At 37.1% G+C, this 15455-nt stretch overlaps 1 long non-coding RNA gene across 3 annotated transcripts in view; it reads left to right on the top strand.

Annotated features, from left to right (window-relative positions):
- The window catches only part of LOC107204611, an 86214-nt gene that overhangs the window by 24584 nt on the left and 46175 nt on the right, over positions 1-15455 (top strand). The gene's annotated exons all lie outside the window — the stretch shown is intronic.

Raw genomic sequence — 15455 nt, 5'->3', positions numbered from 1 at the left:
TTAGTACTAATCTTCAAATTTCTCTTGATAACAATTTAGATGACACTGGGAAAGAGAGAATTTAACTTTATTAGTTCTGCAATACCTAACTTCTGCCTTTTTATTTTTCCTCAATTATGAGTATATTATAAATAACACCAGCTGGCCAGCAACATGCTCTCACGGGTTATGATGTCATTCAAATCCCTCAACTGTGTTAGTGGCTTGCAATGTGCTCCAAGCCAGCTGTTTTTCTATTTATAATGTATGCTTGCATTTCAATACTTAGCTATTGAGAATAAAGTTGTGATGTTGTTTTATAGACTCAGTTTATACTTGTTACCCTTTGGGTTTGGAAGATGGTATTTAAAAGTAGAGGATTAAACAAGGCTGCAGCTCCAGAGACCAAACACATGTCACAAGCAGTGCATGATTTCCATAAAAGCTGTTTCAGAACATTGCATTTTGTCCCTGTCCGCTTCCACTAAGTGAGGGTTGCATGCTGAGGTGCTAGCTGTACTTTATTATTGAAAATAACAATTGAGATCATGTTGGCCCAGATCTGCTCTCAATTTTCAGATCCACCTTGAACTATAGGGTGCTTGCCAGGCAGAAAGGACACATTTACTTATTTGTATCCTCTGTGAATGGCTAATACTCTGCTCTGTACTGTTTTAAACAGTGTTTGGTTAGCTAAGCTGATTAATCTTTGGAAGGGATTTCTTCTAATGTACCATAATGGCAGAAGCACAGAGGGTTTTGAGGCAAGTTTGCTTAGTTCAGATAAAACTAGTGTTTCAAGTGTTCTGATACACATTTGCATCACAGGTGCTGTATTTTAATGTTCTGATCTATTTTATTCTCCCCTCTGCATTTCAGAGGTCACTGAGTGGTGGCACCATTCTGCACATACTTTGGTGAAGCCTGCTGCAACTTGTAGGGCATGTATCACTTATTCCACTAGCCTTAGAGAAGAATGTGGGAAGACAAATTAGAAAGCTCTGATAATATTTTGCTTTTCCAGCAAACAGATAGGTGCACACACTTCTGCCTTTTTATTCCTAAATAAGAGAAGGGATACACTCCTTCATAACCTCCCTGCTGCCTGGGCTTCAAACACCCTTCTTACTCCTCACTGCTTGCTTTCTCCTTGGTGTCACCTGTCTCTCTTGGTCATGAGAGCAGCATGCAGTGGAAGATTCAGTTTTGGGCTGTCAGGGAAATCAGAGAATCACAGTGTCTCCAAACAACTGGTGATTCTGGTTCTTTCCACAGAGCCATTCTCAACACCTTTCCTCAACGCACCTGACCAGCCTAAGGTTCTGCTGCACTTCTTCCTTTTGGTTCTTGTTTTAAAGTAGTACTGTGAAAAGGCAAGAAAACAGAAGAGATTCAAGAAAGTTTTCCATTAGGGATTTTTAGACTTAGTGCAGTGCTTTTCTTCACTAAGAAGTTATTCCATTTTTTTTAACAGAAAATTAAAAATCCCTTAGGTCATATTGATCTGGGGATCACTGCTTTCCTAAAATACAGCTTCTATGCTGGTGATAATATTCTAGTCAGTACAGCAGTCAGTTAACTATTGGAGGTTGGTTCATTTCTCCCTTGTTAAATATAATAACTTTTAAAACCACTTAAAATAAAGTGCTGTATGACTGCAGGCTTATGCAGTTGTACACATTCCTTTAAATAAAATGCACCTGTACACTACAGAGTTTATGAGAGCTTTCAAAGTATTTACAATAGTTGTTTGGATCAGAAAAGTTTAATAATTGGAATGTGTGTAGCTGTTCTACTTTAGAAGGCAATAGCATATACATCATTGTTTGGCTTCTTAAGTGTAACCTGTGGCTTCATAGTGGCCACAAAGATATATGAAATGTGTGAGAGATGGAATCAGGTATTTAGGAATTTAGGTGTCCTGATCCTCGTCTTTTGTACCTTATTACTCCAGTGATTTCACCAACATGCTCTAATGCTATAGAACTCGTGTGTCAGCTTTTCCAGGGACAAGTCTGTGTTATAGAAGATAGCAAATAAAAAAAAAAAATGCAATTATCTTAATTAATATATTGTCCCTACTTAAATACTTTCTTAAAAGGTAGAAACATTGCCACAGTGCCTGAAAACACCTAATTAATATATTGTCCCTACTTAAATCCTTTCTTAAAAGGCAGAAACATTGCCACAGTGCCTGAAAACACCTGAACCAGTGTGCCTTTGTCTTGAATTCTTCTCTGTTAGCTCACTCAAACAAAAAGCAATTTGTAGCGGTTGTTCAGGTTTTTACACTGTTTTTTTTTATTTTATTATTTTACACCATTACAAGTTTTCCAATGGAAAGCCAAGATAGAACCACTCAAGTAGATAGAAGCACTGTAATAGATATCACCACTATAACAGATATCACTCAGAGGGTGATGGGGCAGAGAGCATGGTTTAGGAGAGGATGGAGGAGGGCAATAAACACCGTGGCAAAAAGCTGTTCTTATTTATATAAAATAGCAGAGACAAGTTTTTCTTTAGAGGAAGAGATGAAGGGGAGCATTTTATTAATATGGAATTCTGTGTTCAGAAGTTAGTGATTAGTCAAGTATAAGGTGGAACATTCATTTCATCAAATCAATAGTTGGGAAGTCAAGAAAAAAAATCATTTTGCTAATTGATTTGAGCTAAAGAACTGTTTTTTAATAAAAAGCCTCAAACACCTTTTGTAATGGTGACCTAAGCAGTATCATCACTAGATGAAATGCAAGTAAATAAATTATTTTTACATAAATAACAAATTTGATGGGAAGGATGAAGGCATGCAGTCTGAGCTGTCCTTACTTTGTCAGTATTGAAGAGACACCAAGGAGAGGGCAGTGCCATGGAAAACAGTTTCATTTGGGCAAAACAGGGAGAGTGCAAGCTTCATGATTAAGTTTGAGAGAGAATCACAGAAGTTGAAATCCTTTGTATTTGCTGATCAAGAAAAATATGAGTGTTTCAAGAGCAGGTTGAATGGGTTAGAAAGTCCAGAATTACAGTTTATAGGTAGCAGTGGTAGAAAAAACTGATGGTAGTAACAACTGTGATGGTGTATGGTGAAAATACTCTGATGAATAAGATAAAATTACTTCAAAAATTTAATGTATAGCACTAATTACAGTAGCTACTGTTTTGAATATCTTGATATTAGTATTTTGAATATTAACATGGGGTTTTCCTTGGTTTTTGAAACAAACGTGCTGAGAGTAATACAAAGCCAAATATTGATCTTATTTCCCCACTCAAAAGAAATATACATCAACTATTGGGTATAATTGTTCACATTAATTAAGTGGCATGAGATGAGCTATAGCTATGACTGCAAAACAAAAATACAAAATATTAAAATTATTATTAAATAAATAGAACTAAAAAGCTCAAACAAAATGTGTTTCAACATTTTTGAAAGCATTTTTTTAGTTTTTGGGGTTTTTTTTTAATTTCTGCTTTGTGGGAAATTTTGAAATAGTGTGTCCTGATTCAAAATAATCAAAATACCAGCATTTTCCATTAAACTGGAAATTCCCAGTTTTAGCTGTTTGCAGTCTTGCTCTCACTTTCCCAATATTAAGTCCTGAATAGGTCATCTTTGCTCAAAAAAGTTGCTTAGTTTCTTATTCCTGAAAGCAGCAAAAAGTAAGAATTACAAAAGAAAGAGATTTAGGAGATATGACTGCATAAGCTGTATCCTTGCAAGCATAGAAAGAAGGTAAAATGTGGGAATTTGGATGGGCAACTGTTAACATATGAATGTGTATGGAGGCTGATTTCTATGAGACATTTAAGTGCCTCTGTCCCAGAAAGAAAAGTGAATAACCTTTGATACTCCCTTAATTTCCTAGACTGTTTCTTCCACATTTAGATGAAACGTAGAGACATATTAAGTTTTTTCCTGAGTCATCATTAGCATCAAGGCTAAATCTGTGCCCATGGATTTTTATGAAATAGGGTCTATCACATATGTTTAATGGTATTTTGTTTTTTCTGTAAGTTAGACTCATGAATGCCAATGCCTATGTGTGATCTTTTTCTTTTAATTTTATTTGCTGACTTAGGAAAAACTGTCAAAAGAACTGAATACTGTAAATTTTACTATGAGCAGGTTGTGTATGTCCATACAAAGCAAACAGCATTAAGAAAGTGGCAAAAATGCCTATCTATTTTATCTTGGCCTGAAGAGGACTTGCATGAGTTAGACACTTCAGAAACTACTCCTTATTTTACTTAAAAACAAACTCTATTTGGAGATGAAATAAGATGTCTCTAAATAAAAAAGAACATCTGCTTTGACCATTTCAAATTTATTTAATTTACAATTAATCTGGTTCTTATTGTATGTTTAAGGACTATTTCTTCTGGGTTCATTTCTGTTCACTCTCATGATTTACTACTCAGGAGGGGCTTATCCCATTAAATTTATTCAGTTTTTTGTGGACTGAAGCCCATATGTTCTGCATGGTCAAATATTGAGTCTGTCACTGAATTTTTTCTGTTTATTTTCTTCAAATAGAAGTTACAGATAAATCAGTCACCTCTAGTTTGGCTTATTGATACAGAGGTTAATTTTGAACAAAACATTAAAAGCTAATGGAAAAAAAATTAACCCAAACCCATAAACTACTTCATCTAATTCTGATTCTTAGATTTTGGTCAACTGTGCTTTCATCAAAAGCTGCTGAATAATTTAAGTACTAAAAAGAACCCACAGAATGGCAAAGTTGCTCCAAACAAAAGCAATATTGACTCTGATTCATGGTGCTTCTCTGTAACAGAATTGTCTGATCAAATGACCAATTCTGATTTCCTTTCCCTATTTTCATCTTAATATATGAAGCACGTTGAACTGCAGCAGAATGATCTTAACCCATGCATGGATTTTGTGGTTCTGAGCAATATCTGCTTAGTAACCTTGATGTATTTTACACCCTTTGTTTTTATCTGCTTTACTTTGATGTTATTTTGTATTTGCCTGTGGTATTAGGTTTTCTGAAAGGTGATGGAAACTTAGGCCATTGAGACCGATTTTGCAAACCTGTGGTTCTGGGTTTCAGGGTATCCAGTATGTATAAATGAATTAAAACAAACAAAATGCACCTTTGATCTCTAACATATCTTAAATATGATTACACTGAACTTGGCTTTTATTACAATTTCTGCCTTTGAATGACTTGAGCCACTGGAGTAATTTCTCCAACCAGTTCCATGTTTTCCTGTGAGATAGGAATAATAGTTACTTTAGGTTCTTTGAGAATCACAGAAGGGAAGCAGAGCAAGCCATATTATGTATTTTTTGGAAAACGTTATCATGGCTGAAAGAACACCTCTGTCTGTTTATAGGAAGTGACAAGCTACTGTGCTAACCTTGCACATGTTATGTCTCTGTCATCTTCCAAATGTGTTAAGCACAGCTGGAAGAATTCCCAACAGATGCTTCCTTTTACTTATATTCTTATTTTTTTTCTCTTACACCATTCACAAGTGTTCTTGTCAAAGACCTACTTCACAAAAGTTTTTCTGGAATGATTGTTGTATGATACAAGTATAGTCAATATGATAAAAGTATGATAAAAGTTTATGCTTCATTGCTATGCTGGTTATAAAAGCAAGGCTGTTATTTAAACTTGAGTAAGAGAGGAGTGACATCTCTAAAGACAGTGAAATGTAACTGGACAGGGAACTGCATCCCATGAAGTGGCAGACACCAGTGCCTAACTTATGTATTACTTAGGATGTAAGGGAACAATTTATTAACTAATCCTTTATCTAAATATGGACACATGACTGGTTTATAGAATAAGGTCCTGATTCTACAAACACACTCATGAGCAATACATTTTTTCCAGTCTCTGAACTTGCCTGTGAGTTGAACCATGCCCCTGTGCAGGAAAAAAAATACCTTTCTGGCAAGGTTACTGGCTGGGGTGCTTTTCAGTGGTAATAATCACTTGCAGTGCTAACTTTTGGTGCTAATAGGTGGTAATCACACTTTAAGATTGGTATGATCATTTTTGATCCTATGCATGCTTTCTGTGATAGTTCAACCTCTTTTCCTTCAGTGTGATGCAGGATTTTAGATTCAAAAAAAACCCAAACAAAGTAAAAAATCATGAGTATGATGCAAAAAAAGAAAGAAGTAAGAAAACATGTTATAACTTTGTTAAAGAGGGGCAAGTCCTGTGAGGAGTATCATGGTCTAGAAGTTGAAATGATGAAGAGAAATAAACCTTGAGCTATTTTCTTTCATTGTTTGGAATTTTAGCTTTTCACACAAAAGATTAAGAAAAAGAGAGTACATTTACTTCCAATTCTGTGTTATCCATTTAAACAGGACTCTCCTGTTGCTATGTCTTCATTACAAGTCTCGTGTTTCAGTTTCCTAAATCTGTATTTTTCTTGCCTTTTTTTTTTTTTTTTTGTTACATAGGGTATTTGCTACATCTAAGATTATTATTGCTTCTTTAAAAAAATGTTACATTTTGAGATTTTTTTTTTTAATGGGCAAAAGCATCAACATTATGGTAAAGAACTGAATACTGATGCAGTTTTGAGATCATCACGCATCATCAATGTTTCAAAACACTCTGAAATTTGAAAAGCCTAGAAGGCTGTGTAGCAGATTTTATCAGTGGAGGAAAAATCTTCACTTAGTATTTGATTTTGAAGGCTTCTCATTCTTTATAAATTTCTATTTCCATTCTTTTTCCTTTTGACATAAAAGAAAATGTACATGCAAGCACAGTATCTACCTGTATTTTGCAATTCTTGCATTTATTTGTCATTTTTTTTTAATACTTCTCTGCCTTTTGGTGAATGATTCATATTTTAACAGACCTTTTTTTATGTGCCTATAGTCACTGTAGTGGATCTACATGTATGGGACAAGGTCATTCAGAATCACAAGTCTAAGCCAGATCAGCTGTGAACACAAGATCACATTTCAGCTAATAAAGCAGAGCAGAATCCAGCGCTGATGTGGTTTTGTGCTGGTTGCAGAAGGAGACATGGTATTTCATTCTTCATCACATTATAGGGGTGAAGGCAATTGTTATCTAAGCTGGCATAAAGACTGCAGGTACAGAATTAACCTGTCAAAACTCCAGCAAATTTTAACAGGCACACTGAGTTTTGTTTGAAGCTTTGTGTCATGTATGCTTTTAATATTTTTATCTAGTAGAAGAAGCCCTGAAATTCAGTACCAATAATTGAACCGTGGACTCTAGCAAGACTGGAACATATTGGATTGGAATCAGCTCTTTCATTAAAATTCTAGAAATGTCTTTGATACTCTTTACAGAAGATTATTCTGATAAGTGCATTAAGTTTGTTTCTTTTATTCTAATATTTACTGATATTTTTTATAATTTTCTTCTGCTCTTATTCCTGCAACATTATTTACAGGGGAACAAAGAGTATACTAGGTGCTTTTCTGTCTACTTTTTGTTGTGGCAGCTCTATATGATTCTAGTCATATTGCAATACATGTAAACTTACTGCTCACTTCACTACTGGAAAAACATTTGTCTATTTTGCCAGTATTTCTTCCATCATAAGAATCTATAACACTGCTACTGTGTAAAAATAACATCCCTTTCACTCTAAACTAAGTAATGGGATTTTATGGTTGAAAAGTCAAGTGTAGGCTATGATAAGAATAAGATACAGTTGCACCTGAACCCTTTCATTAGCCTCCACTGTGCATTCAGCTTCTTTCCTGAATGAAAATTGAATGTTTTTGGGGAGCTACTCTGTAGCTGGGTAATAGGATAAAAAGTATGGACTCCAGGCTACCTGAGGGAGGACATATTTGGCAACTCCAAGACCACTTGTCAGGCTTGCACAAACATCCTTCTGAATAGCAAGCATATAATTTCTAGGGCTTTGAGCATGGAACTCACTCTTTTTCTTTACAGTTTACTCCTCTTGCCACAAAAAGGGTATTTCATTCCTATTTAGTAAAATTATTATTGCTTCTCTGTGGGTACACGTGGCATGTAATATCAAGAGACTAGAAAAGCATCCTGTATTTTGTTCAGTGCCATACTTGGAAGCAATGCTGGGTTTGGGGGCTGTGCCTACACTTCACTGGCCAGAAAACCCAGGCACCAGCCCTTTTAGAAAATCACAGCAGAGAAGGTCTCACAACGTGCTCAGGTCTTGACTTGAGGCTCTCAAAATGCACATCTCAGCTGGGGAGCTCAGAAGTCCTTCTCAGTTTCACTGTCCTGATGTAGTCACAGGAAACTCACTGACTAAAGATTGCCTGAGAAACAGCCTCCTATAATTTTTATGTGTCTCAGTTTTCCCAGAGACAACCATTTCATGACCTTGCACATCAAAAAATCCAGTGTGATCCAGATGCATTGTGTACTAATTACTTGTATTTGGTAACCACTGCTGGGTTTTCTAGGCTGTCAGGTGAGCTGAGAATGAAGAGCAGTCTTCATTCCAAACACATGGAATGCTTTCATAGCTCAGCAAGCACATGGCCTTTGGCTATCTCACTACTGTACGTGACAAATTAATCAGGGTGTTCTCGTGATATAGCTGGGAAGTTCTCTCAAAGAGGTTTGTCTCCTAAAAACAAATGGCTTAACTAAAAATTTTATTCTTCTTAAAGGTGTGAAGGCATACACTTATGCCAAAAGCAGGGGTTAATGACAGGTATTAGGCCCACCATATCATCCTTGTAGTTGCAGATGGCTGTTTTTTATTTTCCTTCCTTACCTTGTACTAGTACATCAAGCTGTGCATAGTGAAAAAAAAGAGCTGTCATGTTCCACTTGGGCTTTATACAGGGTCATATTTTAACATAATTAAGTCTGATGAAGTCTGTATTTGATTTTTTTTGTCATGTGTGCCTCTTTTTAAAAGGCATTGTTTGAATAACAGGTGAGACAGAATGGTTTGACAAAAAGAAAAAAAAAATATTTCCTCTTCATTTAAAGTGGTTGCTGGCTTCCTTACTGCAACTGTTAACAAGTTTACATGTGAGCTTAAATACTGTTCAGTGTTATATGGGTAATGAACTCTGTCCTCAAAACAACTGCTTGAACTTGTAAGGAATCCTAATATTAATGAAAATGTTCTCAGAATCTTGTCTTACAGTACTGTATTTTAAATATGCATATGTGTACACGTCTGGCATGAGTTGATTGTGTGTTATAAGAACCAGCTGAAGTTCATGATGTAACCATGTTAACACTTTTTAATAGCTTTTTCAGAGCACAACACAATTGTGTTAATGATAATCAGTTAAAGACTCTATTTGTTCCAGATGTTACTTTTCTAGGCAAAATAAAATAAATTTCTTCTATATCCCTGCTTAATATCAAGTAGTCAAAAAAGTCCTAATGTGAATCTAATCTCCTTCTTTAGATAACATACTACTGAGCCATAGCTTGAATAGGATATGTGAATACAATTGTGAAAGAAACATAAATGCCTAGAAAAGGTTTTTGTTGTTTTTTTTTTCTGGCATGGATTTTTAGTTCCCAGTGGCCTAAAGTCCCACACCACAAAATCACTATAATTGGCATGGCTGGCAACTTCTTCTCTCATTGTCAAACAGATCTTTTACAGTAAATTTGTAGGAACTCTGAAATTGAGCTAATACCAGAAGTATCAAAAGAGAAAAAAGAAAGCAAACCACACACAGATTCAAGCATACCAATAAATGACTGACATTTGATAAACTGTAATATTAGGTGACCTATATTAACAAAAAAAGAAGCATTTATTTATTAGTTGCTTACGTTTCAAAGGGTTATCCAGGATAAACTTGACATTTTAATGTCTCATCAATAAGAAGGGTACATTTTACTAGACTTATAATAGACACGTCCAGGCTTGTTACTAATGTTAAATAAACATTTATCTTAAGGAATGTATCTTCAGGAAAGAATCTGGAATTTTGGAGGTGGGGAGATGTTATGCATGTAAGTCTGTGCTGCAGTAGTAGCTGGAAAATACCTATAGTCATTATAGTAGATTGCAAGAAATACGTTCTAGGAATTTCATTTCTGCATAAAACAGGGGTAGGTTTGATTGCCCAGAAACTCTCCTGCTCTAGGACAAAGAAAGGAAGGAAGTTCATTATGGGTTCTAGATTTCTACAGTTGTGTAGTTCTCTGCATTGATCCAGAGGATCTCCCCAATAAAGATACCTCGGGCAGAGGGCATTCACAAGGCCCCGCTGAATGTGTGACCACATGAGGTGACCACATTCAGCTGTGCCATTCCTGTTCACAGGATGGCCTTGGCATACGGTCACCTCTTGTAGGGATACTTCCTCCTTTCTTTGCTCTGTACCAAGAACCCTCTGTGACCCATCACACTGCTTTTCCCAGATGAGCCTTCTCATGCTGCCCTTCAGCATTGCCCTTCTGTGACTGTGTGTTCCTGGTCATGGCACTGAAGAGGAGGGAGGAAGGAAGCAGGAGGCTCCAAGGAGGGAGCTGACCCTGCTGCCCAGAAGGAAAGCAGTATTGTTCTGCCCTGGCACTAGTCATCTGGGCCTGCTTTGTCAGTATCCCTGGTTCTGCCCAGTGAGGTGACTACAAGGAATTTAGCTACACAGAACAGGTGCCACATATCTGCTGAGATTTCCTCCAATTTAGCCAAAGCACAGAGGCTTTGCCTCTGAAGCAGGTGGACTGGCAGTGAGGAGAGTGCTATCAGGATCACTCAGGACTATAGAGCTCTTCAAAAAGCCTGTGGGGAGAGTATGGATTATCACTGTTTATACAAATACAGGGAAGACCTTGACCTTGGTGGATACAGCTCTTGCAAGGTAAGGGAAATATACCATCTGTATCAACATATATTGGGCACTAGGCCAAAGTAATAGTCTCTTTGCAAACAGCAAAACCATTTTCTCTTTGGCCAAGTGTAAAAGTCACTTCTGTTTCACGGTTTCACTTCTGTTTTGCAATTTAAGATGATTTTATTAGCCTTACATGGAAAAAGAGTTGTAAAATATAGTAAAATCTAAGAGACAGGCCTTTTTTCTCTCAATTGTTAAATACAAACACTCTTCCCCAAAAGGCATAAAATTATTTTTGCCAGTACAGACAGAATCTATATAAAAAGGCTACCCATATTCATCACAGTCAGATCAAGCACTGACTTTTTTTAGAAGCACTATAACATGTTTATGCCCTTGATGGGCTGCCTTATTTTGATGTTTTTAATAGCGTTAGTGAATTTTGCAGTTTAGGGAAAACCAGAAAATTGAAATACCACTCATGAAGTGACAAGGTTGGGATTTTTTTCCAAAGTATTTAATAAAAAAAATCATCCCCTAAGAGTATTATGAGTTTGTGAAAGAACAATGGGCAAAGAGTGAGTGCCACCAGCCTTCTCTGTCACACAGAATGGTGAACTCTCCACTGAGTGTTCATTAAAAAACATCTGTTATCACAGATATTTATCTTCTATTTTCTGTATATGACTGTGAACAGAATGTCCTGTGTAGGGAACAGTGGTCATGTAGACAGGAGAGATGTTCCACTGCCTTTAGCTACATCCTCATGACTGTAAACCTTTATCTGATCCCTGAGTCGCTGAATTTCCCCTCCCAGGGAATGAGGTACTCCACTTCCTCTTGCTTGTCCCAGATATCATGGTAACACCTTCTCTCCAAAGGAAAAAAAAGTGCCTGCCAGTGGATTTGGTCTGTTCAGCAGGGTTTTGGAAAGGACATACCTTACGTAGAGCTACAGGGGTTAAGCAGTCTGATATGAGACGGGGGCAGGGTGGGCTGTGCTGTGTCAGGCGTGATGTTTTGGAATACTGGGGTGGGCTGGCAGGAATGCAGATCATCTAAGCTGTGCAAGGAATTCAGAGCATGCTGGAGGAAAATTCTCTAAAGGTTTATTTCTTGACATTAAAACTGCAATGCTCTCAGTTTCACATAAAGGAGATGTGAAGTGCTAGACAATGTGGGCAGTCAGGGAGTCTGGTCTTGAGTGTGTTGCTGAAACTGTAACAAGGCAAACTGTAACTGCAACACAGCAGTTGACTTGACTCGTTCTGGCCATAGCCCTGGCATGGGTGTTTTAACATGTGCCAAGCTGATTATAGTCTGCAGGAGACTATGTGCCAACTGAGAATTGCTGGAAGGCAGGCCAACATCAAAACAGTTAGAGGGTAAACTGCTTGTTGACTTTGTGAGTGACTTCTGGGAAGAGGGGCAGCCTCTGGCAGCCTCTGAAATTGCTGAGAATGGAAGGAAGTAGTGTCCTCTCAGAAATGCAGTTTAGGGTGGTTATGAGGAAAAATAACCCTTGTGCTTCTTTGAGACAAGAGTTGTGGGAAAGATAAAGTGAGTACATGGACTCAGTGTGGGGGAAGGGAATGAAGAAACTTGCTGGGTTTGTTAGGAAATTGGTTCATTTTGCCTTGTTCACTCCAGTTCAGTCTGGAGGATTGGGACCCTGTATCAGCCAGTGAAATCAGGAGGGTTTGGAACACATTGGTCCTTATTTGCCACAAAAGCCAAAAAGAGAATGTATGTAAGTACTAATCATTCAGATGCCCTTGCACTTTACTCCTTCTGCTGGTAATAAGTTGACCAACACCCCTCAGTTTATCCTCGCCAGTTTTCTTAATAGGGACTGAAATTCATAAGTCATAGCTGTATTTCTTGGCTTTGGTCCGTGCTTAAAATCATTGCAGATGGAGCAGGAGTGGATAGGTAAACTTGTGGCACTTAAGTCCAGACATTTATTCTTGATAAATTGCATTTAGTTCATTAGATCAACCTCTGAGCATTTTTTCTTCTGCCCTCAATTCCCTGTATCACTAGAACCAAAGGGAGTTGTAGTGTCTGCATATTTTTAAAATAAACAGAAAAAATCCTTGATGGTGCTGGACTAGATGTTCCTGATAACATGTTGCCAACAGAAAAGTTCTCATCCTTGAAGAAAGTTTTTCAAGTGGTCATGACACTCTCAATCGCGTAAGCCTCTCTTCAGAACAGACATTCGGTGCCCTCAAATGACTCTTCAGACTTGGCTCAGTAACAGGCTGACACAAAAGGGGCTAATTAACACACACATTTTCATGTGGAGGAATCTGGTTTCCAAACAGATTTTTACCAGTAATATAGCTGACAAGCTGAATCTGCTAGGACTGTTTCTTCCGTCCAATTTGAATGAAAATGGGAACAAGGGATAGGAGAAAGAGACATTTCATTCCAGTGATGGTACAGACATGATGAATTCCTTTGAGCCCAACTTCTGTCACATTATATTTCTTCTTAAAGGGAGCAATGCACAAAATATAAGAGGCAACAAATTAAAACAGGGATAAATTTTGCATGTGCCGTGTACATATCCATGGAAAATGTGGGTATGAACATTTCAGGAGTATGTATGCATTTATGGAGAAGAAACAGAACAGGGCTAAAAAGGTGGTTCTACATTATGGCACTGGCACATTATAAACTCTATTTTTCACTTCTGCTATAGACTTCAGATCCACTAATTCCCTTATAATGCAGCGTAGACCTACTCTGCACAAAATATTTTGAGACACTCTGTGTGTTTGTCCAGACAATTGTAACAGGACTTGGAGGCAAAACAGTGTAATCAGTAGAACCCAAAATCCAAACACTTCCTCTACTCTCTCTCACACTCCCCCAATACCAGTTAGAAGAGCACATCCTTAATGTGCAGGGCCTTGGGCTCTCCTATTTACTGTCATGTTCTATCTGTTCCACCTAGATTGATTCTGAACCAATTATTATTTTACTGTCACCTTTATGGGAAATGATACACATACCTCTCTCCCACTGTAGAAACAACTACCAGGTGTTGAGAGCTAATTGCTCCAGACTAATGCACTGCCTGTAGCCTTGTATCTGGCAGAGCATTGTAGTGGCTTCTAGTAAAGGGCTCTGGAGATGAGAAAAGATTTTCACATGTTTCAGTGAAACTCACAAGGAGTCCATTGTAACATTGTGCCCTTTGGATTAAGATTAAAGAAATTACTGTTTTGTCAGTTTATCAAAGGAAAATTAAAGTTCTTTAGACATCAGTTATATTGAATCTGAGCCTTTAATCATACTGACAAGAAAAGATAGAGAATTTGAGCTGAAAAATGTGTTCATAGCCTTAATGTTGGACGGCTGGTATTTAACTCTGTGTAAACTACTGGTTTTTACTGGGAAGAGTTTTAACTCACCCAAGTTCTGTACTTCTGTGTCACTTCAGTTTAAAGTATTCAACCCCATATCACTCTATACTTTTGTCCCATATGGTAGACTGGATCACTCCAAAAACTATTAGATAAAATTCTGGAAATGCTTCATCACAAACCTCTTTGGTTTGCATCCAGCAATACAGGGAACTCCAGCGGAAGTTTAGGGGGGAATAAAAAGTTGTGATTCTCAATGACACTGCCTGGGCAGCCTTTATTCCATGTGAAACTGTATTTGCAGTATTACCAAATATTAATATACTGAAAGTTGTTATAAATGGGTGCTGGACCAACTCCCAGAAAAACCTTTAGGAAATGCTTAATGAAAGAAAGTGTTGAACTTGAGGCTTACCTTTGAGAAAGTAAGAGAATGCTAAGTGGAAATTACCTGCAAACAGAAGATGATCTGGTTAATACCTGAATTACTTTGCTGTTATTTCAGATTACAGTCTTTTCCACATCTGACCAATTGAAAAATGTACAAACAAGTTATAATTCCAGAAAGAAAGCCTCCTTGACAAACAGCTGCAGGTAATTATGAGACCATGACCAAGCCATCAACAGTGTAGGTGTTACTTTCAGTTTGGAGCCAAAGGGAAAAGGAAGAAGTTAAAAAAGTGCCCTGGGGAGGAGTAGGATGGAGCTGTAAATACAATAAGAAAGAGGGGCCACCTTAAAAATAGTAGTAGCAGTAGAGAGCTACTAGTTTTATTCCTTACAAGAAAAACAAAAAAACCTATATGTTCAAAAGAAAACAGATTTTTAGAAGCAGAAAAGTAGAGAAATAGCTTATGTCCAAAGTCAAGCAGAATCAGATGTTACAGGCCCCCCCCTCACCAAAACCTAAATAAAATAGATATCTAATTTTCTTTTCTACTCTTCCTAGAGTGGGTTTTTGACTCACTTTTCCCTTGCCCTGTAGTTTCCTTTTTTCTCCTTCTATGTAATTTTCAGTGCATCACAAGTTTTGTGATTGCCCTATGTTATGTGATATTCTTTACTTTTATTAATAAAAAGTGACAAAAGAGAGAATTGAATTTCTTGGATTGTCTGCATCCTTTAGCATTAATTCTCCTTTTCACAGCTATTTACTAACTCTACCATACTGAGGATTTGGGATAATGAACTTCAGGTGGAATGACATATACAAGAGACTTTTCTTAAAAAATCCTTGCTTCTAATTAAACAATCTTTTATAATTTTTTTTTATTTTTTTATTTTTTTTCTGTGTGGGATGTCCAGTCATT

This window comes from Parus major, chromosome 1A (genome assembly GCF_001522545.3).
Source record: "Parus major isolate Abel chromosome 1A, Parus_major1.1, whole genome shotgun sequence".
NCBI lineage: Eukaryota > Metazoa > Chordata > Aves > Passeriformes > Paridae > Parus > Parus major.
This window is presented reverse-complemented; position numbering and strand designations above follow the sequence as displayed.